This window comes from Echiichthys vipera (genome assembly GCF_963691815.1).
Source record: "Echiichthys vipera genome assembly, chromosome: 18".
Lineage (NCBI taxonomy): Eukaryota > Metazoa > Chordata > Actinopteri > Perciformes > Trachinidae > Echiichthys > Echiichthys vipera.
Genome location: NC_139843.1, coordinates 6892004 through 6911044, shown reverse-complemented (window position 1 = coordinate 6911044; position 19041 = coordinate 6892004). Strand labels below are relative to the sequence as shown.

Here is a 19041-nt window from a genome sequence, read left to right as displayed (position 1 = left end):
GAGGCACAAACAGGAAGTATGAGTCTTGCAGAAGAAATAAACGTTGTTGGTTTCTATAGGATCCAGTACAGGATGATCATTTTAGCCATTCTGACTATTTAGTCATGCTAACGCTGCGGCTGCCACTTTCACTGTAGTGATTTGGGAAACGTGACTCCGGCAGAACAGTGTATATCAGAGCAAACGGCGTCATTTTCCAAATTTTCCTTTTCCTAATTTCTGAGTCTGAACAAAAGTGTAAACAGACATTCATCCCAGAAATGATCAAACTACTGTATGTCAGGGTTCTGTTGCACCCGAACAGTGCATCCTCAAATTCAAAGGAATAAATCAGCTCCTGGGGAATTGTGACTTTTTTCACCTCAGGGTCAGACAAAGTAAAAGATGCCTCTTCCCTGCATCTGTAATACAAGAAAACTGTCCTGCTGCTAATTCTTTAACCACGGACACAGAACAGACGCCGAAACAGAACTGCATGTGTATCTATGATCTCAGTGCTCTGATCTGAGCTGCATGTTAACTGTGCATTTCTTTCAAGTTCCAAGGCACACGATCTCGCTAACCATCATGTAACGTCCCGTCGCAATGGCTTGACCTCTGCGAGGTCGCGTGCGCGCGTGCGTGTGCGTGTAGTTTGGATGTAAACTGTAAGTTGACTGGCTGGCGGAGGCTTACAACTGCAAGGCGGTAATTAAAGTAATTCATTAAAGGTCTCTTTCATTACTGTCAATGAGTTGAATACACTTTTGTCCGTGTTCCTGGAAGCTTTATTTAAAGTTTCCATTAGTTCAGATGTGTCACAGTTTTTTCCCCTCCATCTCGTCATCTTACTCTATTTTTAAGAGAGGATGTTGGGGTTAAACTTGAAGCAAATATACCTCTGCACGTCGTCCAGGTCACTTTTTTGTCCTTTCAATATCAAATCATAATATTACAGTTAACCATTGATACAAATATAAACATCTGGATTGACTTAATGCTAAATACTTAAAATACTTTTGACAAAAAAAATATAATTACCAAAAAAAACCTCTCACAAAGAAATGTAGATTAAAGTCTCATTCATTCATTTATAATTAACGTCATTCTAGTTTGTTTTATATACAGACAGTGGATTTGTACATTTGTTAAATAAATAAAAAGGTATTTTTAGCTGATGAAATTGTCTTTAAAGTTAAAACTTTTCGTCTCAGATTTGAAAAAAAAAAAACATATGGCAAGACTCTCAGGAAGGACGTTGGGGATGCTGATCCTGGAAAAGCTGGTCTTCATGTCCAAAGTTAAGTTCTGCAATTAAGAAAATGAAAAAAATATATAACTAATTATACAATAACATGATTTTTTTTTCTTTGGTAAGGATAATTACCACTTGGCGGATTTTTAATTGCAGTATATATGCGCTGATAGCAGCACACAAATTAACACATGTTCACCTTTTTAATGGCAGGGTTACATATTTGTGTTTTCATGCAATTCATTTCCCTTTAGTCAGACACCAGAACGACTAATGATCATGGCCAAGCAGTTACATTTTGTCAGCTTGCTTCTGAGACTTACATACAAACATGCGGATGCACATTCCACACCAGGCGACGACGCTGGAGATCTGAAGTGCCCGTCCGCACTCGGCACTCATCAGACAGTTTCGCGTCTTTAAGCAGCACTTGGGACAGCTGCTCCCCGAGCTCTTACTCTTCGTTTCCTCGTGTTTCCGAGGCTGAGATTGTACCGTGTCCTCGTACGTTTCATCCCATATCTCGCTCTCACCTTTTGCCATGATGCTTGGATTTTTTCGGGTTTTTGTTGGGTTAAATGGCTCAAGGACAGATGGATCAAATCTGTGAAGAAAATGGCAGAAATGTAATATATGTGTGCCCCAGCCTCACTGTAGCTACGTTTTCACAGGGAATAATATAAACCACATTATGTATCGACTCCCACGCTCAGGCTTCACAATACAGGCTTTCTTTACAATAACAGCATGCTGCATCCAAGAGGTCATAATGCCGGATTTTGATTTGTTTGTTGAGGCTTGCATCTCCTGCTATATAAGTGGATGCTGCAGTATGTAGGAGTCAACCTCTGTTCATTTCACTTACTAGGCAGCGCTTTGTTTTTCACCTCCACCTTACTTTGGGCTTAAGAATGTGTGCAACTACGCAGGTAACATTCCTGCATCAATCACTTCCTTAAGAAGCAGAGGTGCGGACATACACTCTGTACCTTCTGGGACGATCAATTTAATAATTATACATCCACAAAGCAATTTTTCAAAACAATTAATAAAACAACAATTGGTTCATGCTCCAGAATCTTTCAATGGAAGATATTCTACAAAATAACTGCTACTAAAAACAACCTTTTTTACGTTTTTAAGCGTTCATTTAATCATTACTATGTAATGAGGATGATGACCAGTTGCATTTGTTGCCAGTTCTCGGACAAATATCCAAAATGAACCAAGACCACTCAACATCTATTTAAATATTATGTTGGGGATTCTGGTTGAAAACTGTCTTTGTACGTAATACAAATAAATATGAATAATTAAAGCTCAATCAAGAATTCATCTGAATCTAAACTTTCTTCTTTGGAGAAAAATAATTCCAACAAACAATTACCAGTGGCACAACACAAGATGAAACGGGAAAACATATTTTCCAGTGAAGAGTGCATGCAGACTACATTAAAATCTAAATACCAGTCGTACATATGTTTCCATTTCTAAATGTATTATAACCTAATGATCTGAATAACTGAAGAGATCCTATTCATTTTATTTTGTCTTTTATTTTTCTTCTTTTTAGTCCAATTGCTTTTTCCCTTGTCTTTTTATTGAGGTCTTTTCTTATCATCGTATAGTCATCTGTTATGTTTCTGTTTCTTGCCTGTATGTAAAACAAAAAAAGGCACAGGGGACATTGCATTATACACACAATGTAAATGTGAAATCAATCAATACCATTAGACAATCTGTGTGGGGAAGATGTATATTTCTATCTATAGTACATCTACATCTATACATCTATATCTATATATGTATATATATATATATATATATATATATATATATATATATATACATATGATTTACTCCTTTTAAATAAGAACAGAACATATGATCTGCAGAGCTGCTTGGTTTCATTAAAGAGAAATCCTCTTCCTCAGGTGAGAATCATTAACACTGCAGCCTAAACTTAAGTCCCCTTATGAACACTTTATTGAGTGAAGTCACATTGATTTGACAGATTAACAATTCTTCCACACTGATGATCATTCCTCGTGCCAGGAGTTGAGACCCCCTGTTTTAACTGTCGGATACAATTGCTCCCCCCAGACATTATCACATATTAAGTGATAACCCTGATGGTGAAATAACATCTTATCTGTGCCATCCGGTGGCTCCCCATTTATTTCCACTGACAGTAAATTAGATTGCTGGCATCTGGAGGGTATACTGGCATTTCGAGTGCACCTTTCCATCTCATTCTGCTTTCAAAACGCCATTGGTTTTCAATCATAAGTAATGAAATTCCATCAGCCTCCTCGGCCATGAAAGCGACTTGGAAAAGGAAGTGAGAGACGACCATTAAGAGTAGAGAAAACGAGTAACGGTCTTACCCTTTGCTTCCTTCTGTCGGTTTGAATCTTTCCTTTTTGGAGAGTCGACTTTTCTTCGAGGAGAGCAGAGAACACGCACCTTTACCACGGGCTGTTAAGAACAACAAGGTTTCTTATATCTGCCTAAGCTGAGCAAAGCAGGTGTGTCTACAGGTTTAACCGGTTTGACCACCTGGGCTGCCCTGACAGGGAGGATTTTATTTACTGCAAACAGAACATTTCATCTTAAAGGTGCAATAAGTGGTGCAAGTGTAAAGAAGGTTTGCTCAACCAAAATAAAAGTAATTATACTGTAAATGTTGGAGGAAACTGGAGAACCCGGAGAAAACCCATGCAGGTGTTCGGTTCATTGATAACTCTAAAATTGCCCGTAGGTGTGAATGGTTGTCTGTCTCTGTTCGTCTCTATGTGCCCTGCGATAGACCGGCATCCTGTCCAGGGTGTACCCCACCTGATGGCAGCTGGGATCGGCTCTAGCCCCCCGCGACCCCGTTAGGGACAAGCGGTTGAAGATGAATGAATGAATGAATACAGTAAATGTTCGGTCTATCCCAAAAGTACTTAAGAGTTTAACTGTGAACAGACAGTGATTAACACAAGACAGTAATTCAGTCCATGTTTTAAATATGTTCTAATGCTATTAAATGTTTGACTACATAAACAGAGGTAAAACAACCTTATATTTTCAATTATGATCTTTTGAGAAACACATATTTTTCATCTATGAATCGTTTTTTTTGTTAAATATGTATGTGAATATTCTTCACATCGGTGTGGCCGGTATCATTTTGTTGCAGGTGGATGGACCTGTCTGATGTGCGAGGTGAAATTTCAACATTTCATTTGCATAAACCCTCCAATTAATTAATCTTCACGCACAGGAAAATTGTCTTTAAATAGTCAATAACTTTCTCCTCCGCTGCGTGACGGAATATTTTCACAAGTGTGTTTCTTCGGCGTTGCCGGGGAAATGCAATCAAGCTTTAATAAATAATTACACAAGATAATTAATTGATTAGACGGCACATTCCATTACATGATGAACAATGATGAATCGAGAAAAGCAATTTAGGGAAGCAATTAAAGCACAAACTATTGGAATATCTTCAAAGAACTGCTTTCCATTATGAAATGGAATTACTTATTGGACCATTCATCATCGATGAATGTAGCAATGTAAAATGCACAATAATTCATTAATTTTGTCTCAACAATACATTTGAGTTGTTGAATAGAAAGGGAGGAAAAGCATAGAAATGTACGTGTATTGTGGAGATACTGGCAACAATAAGACGTATCCGGGAAGTTTTTCTCTTATTGTGCATGATGTGATGATGTAATCCGGCACAAGAGCGCGGCATCTCCTGAGTCAAAAGGTGCCGTAAGAGTTAATCGACACTGAAGTCACTGAGGTAAGTGGAAGAGGTAGAAAATATAAAAGAATACATTTCAGCAACGTTAAAACCCCCACAAGGTGAAAAACCCTTTCATCTCGACTGATAGGAAAGTTACATTCCATTCATCACTTATTTCTGACCACTGGTGGCCTCTTTCTCAAGGTTTTTTTCAGACATTGAATGTGTACAACTGCCACTTCTTGTTGATACCGTAGTTCCCCACGGGAATCTGCAATCGTCACGTCCACCTCCACTTTTAAAGTGACCTTAATTTAGCCATTTCTACTCCAATACCTTAAACTAACTATGGGGCTGTATATGTGTATGCCAGCACCACACGTCATTGTGGGAGCCATTAAAGTTAACTTATATACTCAGGTCAGAGCAAAGACAAGTGACAAAACACTGTCAAATTTGAGGCTATCTAGCTCAAATCACCCCCCCCCCCTACACACACACACACACACACACACACACACACACACACACACACACACACACACACACACACACACACACACACACACACACACACACACACACACCAGTCCCTCTAGGCTATTGCTTTTAGTAAGTGAAATAAGAAAAAACGTATTTGAATGGCGCTTTTCACAGACTAAAGTCGCAAGGTGCTTTACAAGGGCATAACACAACATGCAGGGCAATCACAGAAAAAACACAATGCACCAAGAAAACAAACGCAATAAAACAATTAAGACAATTAAGATGGTTTCCAGTTGACCTGGTGCATACAGCAACAGATATGACTTTATCTGCCTTTTCAAAGAATCCATATAAGCCGCAAACCCTAACTGTGCAGGCAGAGTGTTCTATAATTTAAGTGCTACTGACTCAAAAGCTTGTTCACCTCAGGTCTTAAGGCGGGTGCGTGGGACAGACAGTAAATGTAGCATATTTGATCTAAGAGAGCGAGCTGAGGAGTATAGGTGAAGTAGCTCAGTTACACATGGGGGAGCCTGACCGTGCAATGTGTAATGTGAATGTGTAATTAAGAATGAGAATCTCATACTGGATCCCATAGGAAACAAAGAGCCAGTGAAGAGATTTTTAAATGATGTAGAATTGTATTGATGTGTTTTCTTCAACTTTTTACGGTAACGATCAGAGGGTGCTTTCAGTATTCATATATTTCTAACATTTCCATTTGTGCAGTAATGTCACTGCAGCAAATACTGTGGGGAATTTAAACTAAACTTTTAGCTTCAATGAAGTATTGCTGCTGTCGGTATAATGGCAATCTGCTCATCACTAATCTTAATGCTATTTAAAAGATGCATTATGCAGATGGAATAATGAATTTCTTAAATAGCAGGGAAATGCAGCCCCTTTGACTTTAGACCAGGTTTTTGTTGGTTGCTTTCTGCTGCCCTCTCAAATGGCTGTTTATTCGCCATGATACCATTACAAAAAATATGAGAAATTAAGAATAGTTGCAGTTTGTTTTAAGATTGCCTGTATGATTCACAGTTCTGCTGGTAGTTTGTTCCAGTTGTGTGCAGCATAACCGCTAAATGCTGCTTCACCATGTCTAGTTTGAACTCTGTGCTCCTCTATCTGACCTGAGTCTGTAGATCTCAGAGCTCTGCTGGGCTTATACTCTACTATCATGTCATTCATGTATTCTGGACCAGAACCATTCAGTGATTTGTAAACACGTAGCAGAACTTTAAAATCTATTCTGTAGCTGACTGGGAGCCAATGTAAGGTCTTAAGAACTGGGGTGATGTGATCTGCTCTCTTTGTTCTCGAGCTGCAGCTGTTTGATACAGCGCGTGCACAGATCATTTTCTGTGCTGTGTTCTACTACACCACTGGATACAAGTGTCTACTCTACTTTGCCTTGTTGTTGTGGCATCTGTACTGCCACATGTCACTTCCCGCTTAAAGTTATATCCAATCAGCAACCAGGCTTTTCTCAGCTCAAACGTCCACCATAGAGGCTCACATGCAAATTAGGGGTGTGCCCGCGTATTCAACCCTAATGGAAATGCACCTAATACTCCTTGCACAACGTGATCGCTGGCCGTGACAATGACAACTGCGTCCGTCTGAAACTAGCAATGAGAGAGCTTCCAGGAACTCACAGGTCTACAGACAGCTACTCCTTACATGTGATTCCTTTTCAGATATCACACATCTCAAAAGGGATCTACAGTGTGTTATGTATTGATCAAGGAGAGGCGAATTCACATGGACAGCCAGGCTTGAAGCAGCTGTGAAGTGTCCTTAAGCAAGACAATGATGGGTTTCTAGTGAGGGAAACAAAGGGAAAGGGTGGAGGACTACAGCATGACACATGCCAGATGGTATTTTGTTGAGCTGAGCAACCAAACATTGTGATGTCATGTTGACACTGCAAATGGATACATGTGGAGATGCAGAGGTAAAAGAGAAGAAACAAACACATGGGTATCTACACATGTTCATCACTTATGACAACAGGTTCCAACTCAATATTTAATGAAGCAAATCTCAAAATCCATTTCATGTTGTAATTACTTTAATATGATGTTAGTCATGCGCAGGGTAATAGCTTGCACGTTTCAGTGCTGCTTTTGCAAAATGCTCCCGTGGTGACACCTACGTAAGAGAGGTTTACCGATCCAGTTTTTCCAATCCAATCCGATACCTGGGCTGAGCGCATTGGCTGATACCCAACACCGTTCCGATACTACTGTTGAATAACTGAACCATGCCATGTGAGTGAAGGCATCAGGCTTGACACAAACATTTAGCCTTGTTAAAAAAAGGTAACAAATTAACACAGATATAAATGCACTTTATATTATTTATTAACAAATAACAAAGTGTTATTTATTAGCATTAGCAGCAAAAATAAATAGATAACACTTCCATGTAAAGTGCAGTGCAAACTGATATTTTAAAATGTAATATAAAACCCTAACCGGTGTTGCAAACATAGAATTAAAGTGACTAGACCGCTGTAACTGTATTGATGTATATAATATTAATAAAAAAAGAAATGACTGGATCAGAATGCTGGATCAGCCTCATTTATCCGTTATCAGATCCAGCTTATTAATCAATATCGAAGCTGATATTCGATCCAGGTATCGGATCGGTGCATCTCTACTACCTATACGGTATTATCTGGGAATATCTTGCTCAAAGAAAACCAGAAATCAGACTGATCACTTGACCACAGCAAGATGTTGTGATAACGATATGTAATGGTAACAAGATGCTGCAAAACTAGTGAGACTGGATAACCCACGTTTCCATACAACCTGGTGTAATCAGAGCTATGTGAGGCAGCAGGAAATGCTATTTTCTATTTGCATTTTCACTTCTCCATATTTTTTTTACTTTTTTCTGTTCAATTGCTCTGTTACCCAAGCAGGCAATATCTTTCAATATCTGGCGGAAACATGACAAACAGTCCATCTCATCAGAGCGGAGCAGAGCCCTCACAGCTACCACAATCACAGCGTGCACTCTGTCAGCTGTTATTGTACACCGGCACACACGTACAGTTTCAAAATTGCTCAAAAACTTTCAAACCAACTACTTTCAGGGCTATAGGAGTGCATCTACAGCAAGCTCTGGAAAAAAAAAAGTTGAGATGTGATGTTTAAGAAGGTGATGGAAGGAAGAATAAGCTAGCCATGGCCCATGACAGTGTATTATTCGGACTGATGGTGCACCTGTCACCTTTATTCTTTTTTACAATGAACACGGCATAGGATGACAGGGATCTGTAAATCTGGTTCACAGTCCTCCAAAAAAAAAACTCCACTACAGAAGAGTGACAGGTTTTCATCTGCACTTGTCTGTCAAACTGTCAGAATTGAATCTAGGCTTCTGCTATGCTGTTACTTTGAGTAACAGATCGGACAGTGCTCACATCCAGTAAGACCCACATATCTTTCTGCTCCACTGGTGGTTTGCTCATGTGAAGCCCTTTTAACTGATTTCACGTGAACTTCTCACAGAGTCTACATCACTCCTGCTCACCCTCCCTCCCTTCAGCCGCATTTTCACTTCCACCATGAAATGGCATTCTCCGTCAATCCACCACATGCCCTCTGACTTCCCAACCTGTCACATTCACCTGACTCTCACTTCCACCGGCTCAGGCTATCCTCATTCACTGTTTGTACATATACCTATGAAACTTCCTTGTTCCAGATCGTAGAATTGGCTACAGAGTTGACTGATTTGTCTGGCATTGTGTAAAAGGGTGGTTTCTCGTTTTGAAACACAGATGAGCCAATGAGTGCGACATGGGGACTGACTTTCAGCCAATCAGTCCCTAGTTTTGTGGCTGTAAGCGATGGATAAATTGTTTTGAGGGTAACAACCCCCAACTTGTTTCACCATCATAATGGGATCGATTCAGGGTGATAACATTTGCGAAATCTAGAAGAGCCACACTATTACATTATTTTACCCCCATTCAAGTTAGGGCTAAACCAGAAGTTAGCCAGCTGGGACCAGAAGTCTCTTCTGATTGGTTAGGTAAAATCAGATACCCTTCCCCCATGATATCAGGTAGAGAGGAGGCAATGTCAGTTTGAAGATGGAAATGGAGTGTAATAAGACAATTATGCCTGATATCAGGCAACTTGTGAAAAGTTCATAAAGAAAAAACTCATGAAATTATGAAACATTCATAAACATGCGTATAGGTGTTGCTGAACTCTAGTGTCCGTAGTAATTATGACCGCAGCAAAGAAGGAAATCAGGTAAATAGTTATTTTTGCGATTTTGGCTGACTGAAAGAGTGGGTCGTCCTCCATTCGAGAGATTGGCGGTTCGATCCCCATCTCCCCCGGTCGACATGCCGAAGTGTCCTTCGGCAAGACACTAAACCCCAAATTGCTTCCTGTGCTGCGCATCAGTGTGTAAATGTGTTGTGAATGTAGATGTCCACTGCCATCAGTGTGTATGGGTGAATGTGACAAACACTGTGAAAGCGCCTTGAGTAGTCAGACGGCTAGAAAGGCGCTTTATAAGTCCATTTACCATTTACCCAAACCACAGGATTTCTTTCTAATTTAAAGTTGTTTTAGTGCCTACATTTAACTGTGACATTACTGTATTTTCTTTTGCCTAAACATAACAAGTGATGTTTTGGTACCGCTTGTCATTTACAGCGATAACAGAACGTCATATTTGGTGAGATATGCACTTAATAATAATAATTTATATTGCATGTTGAAACTTTTGTGTTGTGGGGCGGTACCTTGGAGGCAGTGACCAGGAAGTCCCATGTGTATAAAGCGTTTGATGTTTTTACATTATTGAAGGCGTTTGATCCGAATCTTACCCTATCATTATATCACTAATTGTTTTGCAGATAAACCCTCCTCCCTAAAAAAAGAAAAAGAACAATGTGTTGGAGTCATGAGATTTGCCTCCCTTCGAAGAGCCACAATTCCCATCACTAGCATAACACATAAAGTCAAGGCCGGTCAGCCAACCCACATGGAATTAATTAAAATGTAAAAGTCTTTGACCTCGTCACTCTCCAAAACACCAAGCTCAGCATAGCAGGGAGTGGGAGTGACATAACTTTCTAGAGGAACACAGTCCACATAAAGTATAGTTCAGTTAGCCGCATGGAGTTAATTACGTGGTTGCGATAGGGATCGACCAATATGTTTTTCTTTCAAGGCCAAGACCCAGTAGGCCAATAATAGATTTTCGCAATGGATAAACATTTTAAATCTTATTGTCAACATTTAGAATAAGACATCCTAGTTTAAATGCCTCTGAGCATATGCTTAGTTAAATACTGGATACGACCTTTCCAGATCTTAAGTTTCATATATTAAGAAAGAGAGGCAGAGGGTGTTTCGTGTGCAAATTGGTTCAAGCGGCATTAATGATGTTGTTTTTCTTTTCAAAATTCAGGTGTATTTTTTGTTAACACTTGGAATTAAATGTTCACAGTATTGATAACACAACATGATATGATTAATTGTACTTGTTAATTGGAGCTTTGCAATAAGTGGAGCCAAAAAATCTGGTACACAACAGCAAGCTAAGCACAGTCTCAAGTGTTTATTGTCAGATTATTGTCGTGCTAGCAATGATGCAGCAGAGAGCCTCCCTATACCGGTGCTACTTCAGAACCACAACTTAATTTGAAATAGTTATTTTCTCAGGTTATTGCCTTTTTCTGTGTGGAAATGTATTTTGTTTAATTCCACTGCAGCTTTTTTTTTTTATTACACTGAAAATCACTGAGGAATTTAATTAAACTGTCGGAAAATTCACAGCTAATAACTTTTCATGTGGTCTTTTACTTATGTTCATTTCATCGGTCCAAATGCACTTAATTCTCATGTGACAGTAGGTTCTCTTTTGTTATGGTATCATTCTCTGTGACACTCTTCCATTGTTCATTTACTATCCGTACATAGTAGCACACCTAATCATTTCTAGTATTCTCTACATGCACTGTAATTTTGTTTAATTGTTAACACATGTTATCACTCAGACACTATGCTTATATACAGTAGATATAGATGTGTTGCATCTGAACAGAGCTGACTGTTGAATGACTGCCAAACACGCAAAATGTGATCTTGATCGTCTTGGAGGGGAAGAGGTGGTCGTAAATCAAGCTGTTATACCATGGCAACTCTTTTAATTCTGCTGCGACACCTTACGTGAAATACAACCAAGACATTATTAGGACTATGACAGGTAACCATGTCATCGCACAACAGTTGACAAATAAGATAATGTTGAAGAAAAACTGTGTTGTTAGATTTGCATGCTGAGGGAGCCAACATGATATTAGAGAGCTATTAATTACAGAATGGAAAAGTTAATGCTTACCCAAGTGAACAGAGTCAAAATGCAATGATAGATTCAGCTCCTAAATGCCAATCTTTTGTTTTGGCATTGGTTTAGAAACAGCTATGCCATCTCCTTCTTGTCCTTGTGCATCAGCTAAAACAAAAAAACTAACCTGACTGGGAAACACATGCTCAGCTGAGATTTTGAAGTTAGTTTGACCACATGAAACGCACCATTTAGCCCATGTTTGCCATTCTTCCCTCGGCTCAGGATGAAGATAATTGGATATAAAACATCGGTGAAAAGTAATCGCTCTCCTCCCTCTACGCCTGCATCAGCCTCACAGCTCACAGCTCACAATCACACGATAAAACACCACTAAACCTCATCAATGGCGCTTTAAAAGCGGGTGAACGGAGGGAGATGGTTCAGTAGTTCGTCTTATAATTCAATTCTCATTGACCCCAACCCCTGTCGGATGACCAGTTTCTTTGTTTCCTTGTGCTGTGTCAAATCCCAGCTCTCAAAAATGTGTTCTATCTCTGAGTGTTTTTTTGTACTCGTATATGATCAAATTTAATGGCTGGCTGACGTCAAACAGACATCTGCGATAACACATTGGAAAAATTCTCACTATGTGGTTCTATAAAAATGGGACACTGTAGGTTGCAATTACTTCGATAGCAACCATTTCTTTTCTCTCACTCTCTTTGCCCCTGATGAAGGTCTATAGATTATAGAGCTGGGGCAGCGCTCACTAACCAATCAAGTTTTCTCTACAGGGAGTCTCACAAGATTATTATTTGTCCTTCTAACTTACTTACAGTAAAATATATATATATATTATGATGGAATGGAAGTGAAAACTATTTGGACTGAACTTAAAAAGGGCTATTGACACCGCTGTTATTGGGCATTACAATCCTTGTTCAACCATCATGTAATATAATTAAATATATTTGACTTGCATGTCATGTAGGTGTGTGACTTCTAAAGAAATCCAATCGACATATTCAAAATGAAAGCAAATGGTTTGATTCTGACTCATTCTTATCACCTGTAAGACTACCACACAAGATCAAAACTAAACACCGCCATCACCCCGAACTTCAAGCAGTGTCTCATTCACTGTTCGTACATGTAACTACGTAAAAGTGATGCACTGTCATTTTTACCTATTACACATATGTATTACTGTAGATATTATGTCTGCGGCAAAGACGGGAATCAGGTGACATAGTATACGATTGCGAAACTCCATGTAGGGAGGAAAGTAGGGGTGGTCTATACGATATATTATATCGTATAGACCACCAGGTGACTGTGTAAGCAGCTTATTACGACCTGGACTTATATTTATTGTGGCAGCGACCTCTAGTGGACGATACATCACTGCAGGTGACTGTGTAAGCAGCTTATTACGACCTGGACTTATGTTTATTGTGGCGGCGACCTCTAGTGGTCGTAGTAATTATGAAAGGAGTAAAGGAGGAACTCGCATCAGAGTCTGTGTATAGGTCGGAGTGGATGGTCACACAAATGCAGGACTTTCACCCAGGAGGCTGCTGTCCATGTCCCGGGTGAAACCAAAAGTCATTACTGACTTATTTTAGTACGTAACTATGTCGCATACTTATGTACGCACTGCAGTTGAATTTAACTTTGATCTTTTCTTAAATCTAACCAAGAAGTTTTGTCTCCTCAACCTAATCAAACTTTGATCCTTTCACAACATTGACCACATGTTTAAAACGGCAGCCATCATGTTGGCTCTAAAAGGGATTTGCTCCTGTGGATTGTATTAAAGCGTAGGAATCAACAGCCTTTGTGGCACTTTATCACACATTATTTTTTGTTGTTGTTGCTGTTGTACTAGCACTAGTAATGACTGCTTTTTCCTGTGCGCTTCTCTGAGTGCTACCGGCATGTTGAATGTCCATACCAGTTGTCGTCACACACATACTATCTTTTCAATTCAACCTGGCATCTCAGAAGAAGCTTTTGTCAAGGTAAAGTCATTTGAGGGTTGTGTGTTCACTCTAATAATGTATAAGCTCAGCAAGGACTTCAGGTGGGCAGAAACGAGTGGAAAAAGCAATGTAAAGAAAGTCACAAATGTCACAGTTTTGCAAGTAGGAGAAAACATTCTATCTCCCTGAGATCCTGCGTCCTCATATGAGGACATTACATTTTGTGTTTGCTGCAACTTACACTTTATTTCACTTAACTTGTGTTAAAGTTATAATGCATAAGATTTGAGATACCTTGTTGCTAGCGGATCAGTTAGATGTAGGCAAGCCTGTCGCTATGCTTCTTGATTATTTTCTCTTTTTCACTTTTTTGTTTCTGTGTCTTTGGACCGGAATATTCTTTTTTCTCTGTTTGTTGATTCTCCACTGTGAGTCAGTAGTAATTGAATGGTCCTGCTGGTCAGACACATTAGAGCGAGCCTTGTGTCATGCCGTACTCAGGCATTATATAAATATCCAGACGGGAGACATGCATGCTCTTTTGTAAACTTTTTTTTCCTCTTTTGTAAACTTTATTGACACACATTCACCTCTCTACTCCCGGTCTGTCCCCTATACGTTACCCTCTTAAATCCATACACACACACACTATTACACTTCTGCCCTTAATAACTACTACTAAAAACTGTCAGTAATTGAGTGCTGCATTTAAATTTTACGCGGGAATGTCACCACAGACACTGAAATGTGTTTCTGGGCAAAGCAGCAAGTGCGTTCATTAGTGGGTCATTTTATCACCATTGATCACCATCACCACTCTTTGATAGATGGTAACACACATTTCACTAGATGAAAATGTTACAGATTACTCATAAATTATTATGGTTTAAACGGTGGTTTTAAAAGAAAAATTGTTTTATTTATGCTTTATAACATTTGTAGTTTGATATGGCATAGACATTTGACAAATTCAAGCTTTAAAGAAAGCTATAACATTAACTCATTCGAGGACTTTGGAACTTAGTCGCATTCATGAGAGGGAAAGTAAATGGAGAGGAACATAGTTTGGGAACATTTGGAAACAAACCAACAGTTTACATGAGTATAAATAAGTTTTTTCATGTGGTACAAATTAGTTGACTTTATTTGTAAACGTGATACATTTCCTGGGAATATTTTTCTGTCAAGAGTCGAGAGATTGAATGAATGCAATAGTAGGAAACAACTGTGAGGTGGACGTTTTGTCCGATTGTTAAAACCTAGACCCTAGTCAAACAACTAAGCAAAGTATATATTTTTCAAAAACAACTTCCTGTTCAAGGACAATACCAAGTTTTTATATTTATCAAGTCCTACTGATCTCAAATAGCTAGGAAAAAATAAAAATGCATACCAAACAAAAGCTTGGGTCTGATTGAATGTAAAAATATGTGTGCAATGTGTGTTCATTAGCAGGGGTATTGTATTCAGTCTCAGGAGGATGGACTGTGAATGTTGCTCTACTCACACCTTGGCTGTGAGTCTCTATATCTCATATTCATAGGCTGATGATGGAGTATACATACTGTCGCATCTCCCCAGTTTTTTAGGATGGGATGAAACATCAATCTCCAGGGATGAAAGGCCTAACACCAGATCTACTTATTAGGTTATTGGGCTTTGCAGTCCTTACTGGAAATGGAGAAAGGTTAGGTGGGGAAGTGTGTAAGTATGTGAGTGTGTAGCAGGTGTAAAAGCATGAAATATAGCAGCAGTGAAGGGTGGAGCATAAACCTGGCCACTCTAACTTTTTTTAATTTGGATTGGCAAGTCAACTGCCGGGATGGCAATATTTTATCATCAAGTCGTTTTCTGAGTATCCCGCTCTGAAGCAGAGTGGCTCTCCATCATGTTTGTCAGAGGGGACTTTATTGAAGAACAGAGGCCGGATTGAATGCCTGGCACACATTGATGTGTGTCGAAGGGGGTGTGTATGGGGGCTGGTCTTGCTGGAGTGATTATATTGAATGTCCGAGTTTCTTTGTCACTAACAAGCCGTGCCCACCGTCAGATAATGCATTCAAATACATTTCTTTGTATAGATGAGCTGTGTGTTCATTAGGGTCAAGTCCTCAGAAATGACACACAAATACTGTAAACTGCTGTTATTCAACAGCTGACAATGAAATAATCACAGCAAAGAAGTGAAACATATGCCCAGGCTTTGTCTCTGACGGTCTATGGATCAAGTCCTTGCTCTGAACAGCATATTTGTCATTTTGCAACAGAAGAATAACAAGTATTTATAACAATATTCATGGACGCCCAAAAATATTATATAATATTGTATTAGCCACTGCCTTGTGTAGATCCATTCAGGGAATACAAATTATTGTTATTTATCATTGACTGAAAGATGTTTAACCAACAGTACACCACTAATAAACCCTTGGGACAAGTTATTACCCAGAATTATTACCCCATAACATTTCTATTGAAAATATATGATTAATCACTAATCACTCATATTTTGCAGAAATAAAGGTTGAATGTCTTTCATGAACATGTAGCCAGTTTGGTCACCAGAACATTACATTTCTGCATTTTACGCATTTTATGCTTCTGCAAACTACAGAAATGATGAAATTTTAAGTTTTTTTGCAGGGTTTTTCAACAGACTCCAATGGAAAACCATTCATGTTGATAGTTCACATTTAGGGCAAGTGCCTTGGATGTCAGGTGACGTAACATAACAAGCCACAAACTCTGCTCATGGAGGAGTTGTGGGTTGATTGTTGGGTCTGACACACACACACCAGACTTTCGCCCAGGAGACCGCGGTTCCCATGTCAAAGTGAAACTTAAAACAGACATACTTATCTTTACCCAAACCACAATCTTATCTTTACCCAAACCACAATCTTTTCCTAAATATAACCATGTAGATCTGATGCCAAAACCTAAGTCATGTCAATAGTTTTGGTTTTAATTCACAGCACTAATCATTTGTTTGAAACTGTAGCCGTGGAGCCTCAAATAATGTTTGTGAGCGCATTAGTAGGGAATGAAACGCGGTTTTCAGCAGAAACGTTCAACATATTATGATTTGCAGAATGTCAACATTTTATTCTGGTGACTGGGGAGCATGTAGCGCAATGTTTCTGTAAAATAAGATTCCCGTACTATCATTGTTCAGCACTCACACATTGAAACATCACCTCTACATTTGACCCGTCCTATACAGTAGGAGCAGTGGTCAGTTATTTTACCAGTGATCAGGGTCGCTTACAAGACATGTTTTGTGTGGTGGGAGGAAACGCACAGACGACGTGAGTGAGCTGTACCTTGATTTGAGGCAACAGTGCTAGCCACTGAACAACCTTCCACAACACAGTGAGCAAAAGCCATTCATGAGAGTGAATCATGTTCTTCTTCAGCATAGTTGTTTAACATACAATTGCTCACTCGTACGGGTCAAAAGACCCAAGGGCATACCATACTACAAATCACAGCTTTTGAAAAACCAATTCCACAGCATTAACATGCTGTTGTGGCATTGAAAACACGTTTTAATTGCTGCATTTAATAAAAAAAAAAAACATGTTTGAGTGCACTGGAATTATTCGGGGTTTTGTGTCGGTCCTGAATTTGTTGAAGGACCCCTGACTGAAATATAGTGCTTATGAATCCTCAAGGTAATGGAAAAGATGCTCTGCTGACAGGCAGCAGAGACCCAGGGTCATGTTTTTCCTTGCACACATAAATCTTGCCCTCCTCTTGCCCCCTGCCCGCCCTTCTCATACATCTGTAGCAGGAGCCGTCTTTTGGCTATCTTGACTGATTGAGAGGCATGATTTATTTCAACGGACCAGGACTATAACAGAAAATTCAATTAAATAGAGGGACATAAATAGAAGATAAAGGAATACGTGCCCTCACCTCTCAGCATGGCTCTTACCCACTGGCCTTTGTCCACATGAGAATACAATAAATGCATTTCTGAAGAACAGCCTGTTTTAATGCATACGGTTTATTGCAGTGGTATACATTCACATTTATAGTTATGCAGAAAAGCAGTCGCTGAGAGACACGGCAACAAGAGAGATCTAATGTACGTCCTTGAGAGGGAAACAGCTGCAATGTAAACTGTTGTCGTCTTAAAGAACAAGACACATCTTCTCCGTAGGAAGGGTCATTAGTTGTTCATAGTGTGGTGAGGAGGAGAAAAGAATGTCTCTCACTCTTCCTCCACATAGGTTGCTAAAGTGACTTTTGAGATTTGATACTTAAACCTTGAAAGATCTGCTTTCCGCTCCCAATTTAGACCTGACCTTTCCAAGCAGCCAGCCCGACTATACCTCCAAATGAAAATAGGATCAACCCTGGGAAGGACGCAATCAGTCTCTGTGTGCTCCCCACTCGGGTAAAACGGCTGGTTGTCGACCAGAATGCGCGCTCTCACAGTATTGACACTGTTGGTTGTTTTACTGCTTAATTTGCCGCTGCTGAAGTATTTATAGACCTTTCTATCCAAATGCACCACTATGTAAATTAAGCTTCATCATAAATAATCCATTGGCAAAATATACAGCGCTATAATTGGAAACAGGTACAAAATACTTGTTTCCTGCCTTCATAATGTGCCAGGGAGCTTATTTTCTGTCCTGCAGTGTTGTGGTTGTTTTGCTTCCAGCGAGGATCATTAATATACGACTCCCCATTTTAGATGCCCTTGCTCGACAAGGAGTTCTAAATCTGTACAAGTGGTTAGGAGGACACTCATCTTAGCTTTGCGGGGCCAAGCCTGTCTTCCAACTTAAGTAGGAACTAATTTATGCCCGGTGATAAAAAATACATAAAATAAAAGCAAGGAGTAGCCCAGGGCAAGAAATGGCAATAAGAGGTGTGAGCCCTCAACGGCTATAATTCAGAGTGATTTATAACAGGAGGATAAGTGACAGGAGGGAAAACGTTTCACCGGCATGTCAGTCAAACACGTCCCCGCGAGGAACTGAGAGGCAACCTACGACTCAGAGAGCCCTTCTTCTATTAATCTTTAGTTTTATTATTTCACTTTTATTCTCATGCTGTAGACCCGCTGAGGGAACATTATCAGATAAATCGGCCCTCCCACTCAATGGGAAGAAGTACATACTGTATGTACTGTATGTGTGTACGAATGTGCACTTTACGTCATTTATCTTTATTTATTAATATCAGCTCTCAGTAAATCGTTTTTTTTAAAATCATCGTCGAGATATCAACTTGAAAGACACTGAAAA

The 19041-nt window shown here is 39.5% G+C and overlaps 1 long non-coding RNA gene across 1 annotated transcript; it reads right to left on the bottom strand.

The window, feature by feature from the left end:
* Positions 1-665: 665 nt before the first annotated feature.
* On the bottom strand, positions 666-3723 carry LOC310961020. Its single transcript, XR_014593616.1, has 3 exons — positions 3622-3723; positions 1558-1838; positions 666-1287 (listed from the first exon to the last, which is right to left on the bottom strand). It is a non-coding gene; the product is annotated as an uncharacterized lncRNA (long non-coding RNA).
* Between the last annotated feature and the right edge of the window lie 15318 nt (positions 3724-19041).